General features: G+C 38.6%; 1 protein-coding gene across 3 annotated transcripts in view; it reads right to left on the reverse strand.

Annotated features, from left to right (window-relative positions):
• Nucleotides 1-5,637, reverse strand: part of LOC126234510 (thialysine N-epsilon-acetyltransferase-like) — a 145,219-nt gene extending 139,582 nt beyond the window's left edge. The window contains exon 1 of one of the 3 annotated variants that reach the window (XM_049943205.1): nt 5,500-5,637. The gene's annotated coding sequence lies outside the window, so the exon portion shown is untranslated. Of the gene's footprint in view, nt 1-4,376; nt 4,618-5,499 lie in introns of those variants that run through there. The other 2 variants (XM_049943206.1, XM_049943204.1) reach the window with 2 other exon arrangements.
• Nucleotides 5,638-6,000: the final 363 nt, after the last annotated feature.

The raw sequence follows: 6,000 nt of genomic DNA on the forward strand, positions 1-6,000 counted from the left end.
GAGAATATAAGCCAGGGAGGAATCGATTGTGACAATTATTAAGGAATGTCAGTCTAACAAATATTCAGACAATTTGTAGGATGTGGGACTCTTATAACCTAAGTAAACATATTAAATATTGAATAGTGTTTTGAGACATAGTATATACTAAGTATGTAGAAGTTGAAAAGTAGGGGAGAACTCTAGGGACCAAAGGAAGTATTCAGAAGGATATATGAAGTGTATAATAGATTTACATATTTCCCAGGAAATATTTAATTTTAGTGTACATAAAGATGTATACTAGGGCAATGAACCATGAGGCCTGCTCATAAAGGATAAGGGAGACGTACCCGACATTTGCTAAGGATATAAGGCATGCGTACCTACATGGAGGAATAGGGATTTGTTATAAAGAGCCATACCTACCGTAACAGATGGAGGAAGTGTACTCATAGAGTCAACCCACATGTAAGGTATAGGTACTGATCCTAGGGGAAAAGGACAGTATCGTGACAAAAGCCATACAGTTTGTAGGAATTGTTCTAATGAGTTTGAATTCTATATTTCACTAGCACTATTATGTTTCATGTGAGTTTACAAGTGTCGAGAAGAACACTTTCATATGCCCAGAGTTCATCCAGACTACAAACAGTCTATAATTAATGAGGCTATTACATTCTAAAGAAGCAGTACAAAGAATTAGAATAAAGAGTAAAATATTCAAGTGTCATGAACACCTGGAGCTTGCGATTGGAAACCAAAGGTTTAGGCCCCACGACTCCTAGATATAAAAGAACTGACTCCAACATTGAGTGAAATACTCCCGTTTTATAATCAAAGTAAAATGAAAAAAGAAAAGCTAAACAATAAAAAAAGGGTAATGCACAGTTAATAAAAGAATGTGGAGGGTATATTGTGGAATTATGAATTGTTATTATATGTAATACTAATGTACATAATGAGTATGTATAAAATATCACATGCTCGAGCTGAGGGGAGGGATATGTAGTGCTTCGAGAATTTCCGCGTAAATTCTAGAACCACTCGTCCTTCTACCGTCTTGAACAATTTAAAAATAAGAGTGAGAGAACATACATACTGCACGACACATGTTTGTATGTGCAGGCTGGAAAGGAGTCACGAGCACAAGGTAGACACAACGGTCAAACAGCATCGTCAAGTGTTTGCCGCTCGTGCCACGGAAGTCATATTAGAAGAACAAAAGGAGTGTTTACGTATCTTATGAGGTTTTATATCATTGATTATTGTAACGAGAAAAAAGAACAGCTGAAACATTGTTAATTATACTTCATGTGTTGGACTTTCTAGAAGCAAGACATGTTCATAAATTATGTGGTTGTAAAAAGTACATTATTGCAGATGTATTTCATCGAGTCAAGTGCAAGACAAATCAGTTGACTTATAAAAATTCGAATACTGATGTGAGAAATATTGAATTTGTTCTCTATGGAAGTTGAAATATACTATTTCTGAGTTAAAAGTATTCTTTGAGTACTAAATTATTTCAAAAATAGAGACAGAGTCTTATAAATTCCCGTAACCAGCATTATTCTTCGGAGAAGGTTTTGGAAATCGACGGAGCTGGCAATCCAGAGAAGAAGATAGGCTGTGCAGATCAAGTAAGTCAACTGCTGTGAGAGATGTGTGAATTTTGCTTGCAATCCAACATCACACCACTTCTTATCGTCACACATCGTTAGAGTACTCATTGTTGCTACAACTGTCTCATGGTCATTGATACCAGTTTTGATGTGGTCTTCCTCAAAGAAGTCAGGTCTGTTCATTGTCATTAAAGTTGTTTCCATTATAAGTGGGGTTCTGAAGTATCTGTGCTACATTGTTTCCAAAGAAGGTAGTCAGTAATGTAACACAGGATGGATTGTTACACCCACCGCCAACAAAACTATAACTATCCCTGTTGATTGTTGGATTATTAAAGCCTCCTTCAGTGATTACAGTATGATCAGGGAACTTATGTACAAGCATACTGAGGTTTTCTCTAAAGTTTTTGGTTAAATGAGGAGAAGAATCTAGTAGTCGATAGGACACTATTATAATTTTATGCCCGTCCTTGATACTGTCTTGCCCAAACAATCTTATGTCCAGCTTCAATTTCTATCTAAATGGATCTGTGTTTCTCATCTACTGCAAAACATACACTACCTCCATTTGCTGTTTCCCTATACTTCCGGTACAAGCTTACATTTTCCCCCAAGATCATACAACTGTCAACTTCAGGTTCTAACCAGCTTTCCCTGCTTAATATTATGCGAGATCCAGTGCTTTTTAGAAGCAGTTCTTTCCCTGGGACTTTGTCGTGAATGCTTCAGCAGTTAACCACTAGGATCTGTGGGAGGCATTTGAATTGGATGGCGAGACACATATAAACCGTTGTGGTGCACCCTACAAACGGTCAGCTACATGGGTAGCTTACCACTGATGTGCAGTGCACACCTGACCTATTTACGGAGACCCTACAACTCTCAGCTCTATGGTGCAAGCCCAGGAAGTCACACCCTAGCTTGCCACAGAACCCTCAGAGTCTCTAAAAGAAGGAAGAGTGTTAGGATTTAATGTCCTGTCGACATTGATGTCATTAGAAACGGAACACAAGCTCGGACTGGATCAATGATAGGGAAAGAAATAGGCAGTGCCCTTTCAAAGAAACCATCCTGGCATGTGCCTGGAGCAATTTCGGGCAATTACAAAAAACTACACCTGGAGGGCCAGATGTGGATTTGAACCATCAATCTCACAGATGTGGGTCCAGTGGGTTAACCATTGTGCCACCTCGTTCAGTCATAGTGTCTCTGGTTCATGCCTTCCATTCAACTAAGAACTGGAGGTGTGTGTGTGTGGGGGGGGGGGGTCATGATCTGTTCTGGAGACAATGCTGCAGATTGTGAACTTCATTGAAACTCTGTTAGCAAGGCTGGTATTCTCAACCAAGTATGACCTCAGGGTTCAGATGTCAAGCATCATCTGTCCAATGTGCACCACAATCTGTAGTTGGTTGCATCCTGTTCCTTCAACAGTTGAGAGCATACCTCTTCAATGTGTTGAATGAGGCCTCAGACATACACACCGAGTGTACTTGGTGTTCCTTCCCATCCCTTTTTGGCATTTACATAAGGGGTACCATTATTTTCCACCCATTTTAACTGCCGACAATTAATAGACTCCTATTCTTTCATGTTTATTTCCTCTAAACACAGGACAAAGTGGGTTTCCCCAAAAGTGGTGATGTGAGTCCACCTGGCTTAATGTCAGCTTCAGTGAAAGACAGCACCTGGAACTTGTTTATTAGAGGGATCGGTATTACACCTTGAGTCCTGCCTGGTCCCTGTCTACCCCTTATAGGACACCTAGACCCACCACTGACACACCAATCATAGTCAAGTGAATGGGTACTGATTAGACTTCTATTTCCTGCAAGAGAGACAGCAATCACAAGAGAGGATAATACTTGAGGTATCTTTGTTACCTCTGGCACACAACCCTCGGCAGCCCTCCCAACACACCCATTTCCGGTAGCTTCCAATCACTTGACAGTAGTCAGGGTTATTTCCATCTGCTTACAAGCAGCAACCAACTCAACCCCTAGTGGAGAACAGCAAACAGCAGCATTATATTAACTTGTATCCATCGAGTTCTTCTCAATACAAATGATTTTCATGTGATATTCTGACACACAACAATTCCATTGACATTCCATGCATCCTTTCCTGTTTGGTTATGCAATTTTTTTGATGATTCGCACATGAAACAAAACTATCTTAAACCTCAAGATGCCATGTGGGGATGGGGTGGTACTTTGTGTCCGCCTTTAACCAGTATTTCAATCCAGTCAGGTACATTGTTTAAACTTTTGAAAAAATATTTACTGTTTTTAATCCAATCAGTAGCCAAAAGATATTCTTAAGTTCTGGATCATAATTACACTTCAGTTCCTTTTTAAAAAATATGTTGTTAATATAGGTCAACAACAATTAAGAAATTATTTTTTAAATGTTTTATGCGGTCCACTTAAAGTACCCCCCTCCACTCTTGGTAATACATGTTTCTGAAAATACGTTGGTATTATGAGGATTTATATCCATGTCTTGTCTAAGCTGCAGATTTTGTTTTGTTAGTACCGGTAGCTGTTCCAACCAGTAATTATATTTGCTCTGCAGCTAGGTCTTTCCTATTAATTTGCCACAAGCAATGAAAAAATAAATATCTCACTGACAGTACGGACTGCTTCGCGGTTTAAACAATTTTCTGTTAATTTTTTTTTATCTATTTACGTTCTTATCTATGAGCTGTGTGCTTTTTTTTCTTTGTTCAGGAACTGTTATACTTAAAATCGTTTTGTGCTTTCAAATACCTACTGGGTTTCTTTTCGTCGAACCTTCCAAAGGAGAAATTAATTGGTACTCAGCAGAAATAAAGAAATCTAACGAGGCGGCAAATATTTCAGTGTGGTGCTTTCTAGACTTTACTTTTAGTTTCCATCAAATGTGGACACCTCACTGATGAGACGTTGCTGTGATGCTGCGGCGTAACGTTGACAACCAAAGTGAAGCTACTCTTTAAGTGATGGAACGACCTTCAAGGTCTGTTCGCCGTGGACGTCAAAAAAAAATTACACAATTCATTTCAATTAGCGGTATTCACACAGGTCTTCACTATCACTGAATCTACTCTAGGGACGAAAGGTTTGGCGCTGGGGTCGTCGCCTTTTGTATTTTCTCACGCAGCAGACCAAATGGTTGGTGTCAAACTTTTTTTTTAGGTTTTGCAATACTTGAACAAATAAATAAGTCTAGTTGGTAAATAAGGATATAAATACAGCCTTGAATGAATAAGGTCCTTTGAAGTATCTACACTGATAAATTATCAACTGTGTTAATTTTACGTTATCTGCACTAAACAAGTGTCTCAAACTGCTGTTACTCTTATCTGAAGACCTCGTCATTGAGAAGTTCAAATCAAACGTGTCTGCACAGTCTGTTTTTCTCTGTTTTATATTTCCAACATTTCGTAATCATTTTTCGTGTTTGAGGAAAAACGTGATCGGAGGGTGACGAAAGCCGTCATGGGTATTGAATCGCCGGTCACAAGTATTCCGAAACTGAACTAAGTAGATTGACAACCTAACTTAATCATGGTTTTACACTGTCAACCTTGCACGTTTAACAAATGCCGAGGCGCCAGTTAAGTCATATGGGCCATAAGTATTGCTTATATTTCAGGCTACATTCTTAGAAATATTTCTTTTTTCTAACCACAAGGTTCCATTTCTGTTAAAAATATTTCCTTTTTACTAATCACACCAGGTAAACATGCTTCGTGTTCTGTACGGGATGTTCATTTTTTATTAGCGTAACCGTAGAAAATGCGCAAATACATCAAGTGTTACTGTACCCCATCTTAAAATTAATTCGCCGTGTGAGCAAGACTTAACTACACACGAAAACAGCTGCTACAGGTAATAAATGAAAACATATTTACCTGTACAAATCGCGTCACCTAATTGGTCATCTGTCTACTCCATTACACGTATGCCAACACAGTCCAAATTAATATTGTAACTGTGCAATAAGGTCTGTTCGCGAGGACTTTGTGTGAGAACTGATTCAAGTCAGTCGAGGTTACCGTATAATACAGTTTGCAGATGCGTAAAAATTTTTCGGTCACATAAATTAGGTAGAAAGAAAATATGTAGAGGAGAAAGACTTGTTAGCAGTTGGAAGAACTGAAGACAATTTAATGGAGTTACTATAAATACATACTTCGCAAGTATATGGCAATTCTACTGCCAACCGAACCCTGTAGACATGGGGCAGGGGGATGAAATTACAATAAGTGAAAAAATAGCGTATGGCCATTGGGAGTAATAATTAAAGCCAAAGTATAATATTAGGGGGGTTAGAATCTTCAACGTCCACGTATTAACTTCTTGTGAAATGTTATACTTAAGTATTTTGGGGCGGGTTAGGGGGGCACAGTTTT

The sequence above is a fragment of the Schistocerca nitens genome, chromosome 2 (genome assembly GCF_023898315.1).
Source record: "Schistocerca nitens isolate TAMUIC-IGC-003100 chromosome 2, iqSchNite1.1, whole genome shotgun sequence".
Classification (NCBI taxonomy): Eukaryota; Metazoa; Arthropoda; class Insecta; order Orthoptera; family Acrididae; genus Schistocerca; species Schistocerca nitens.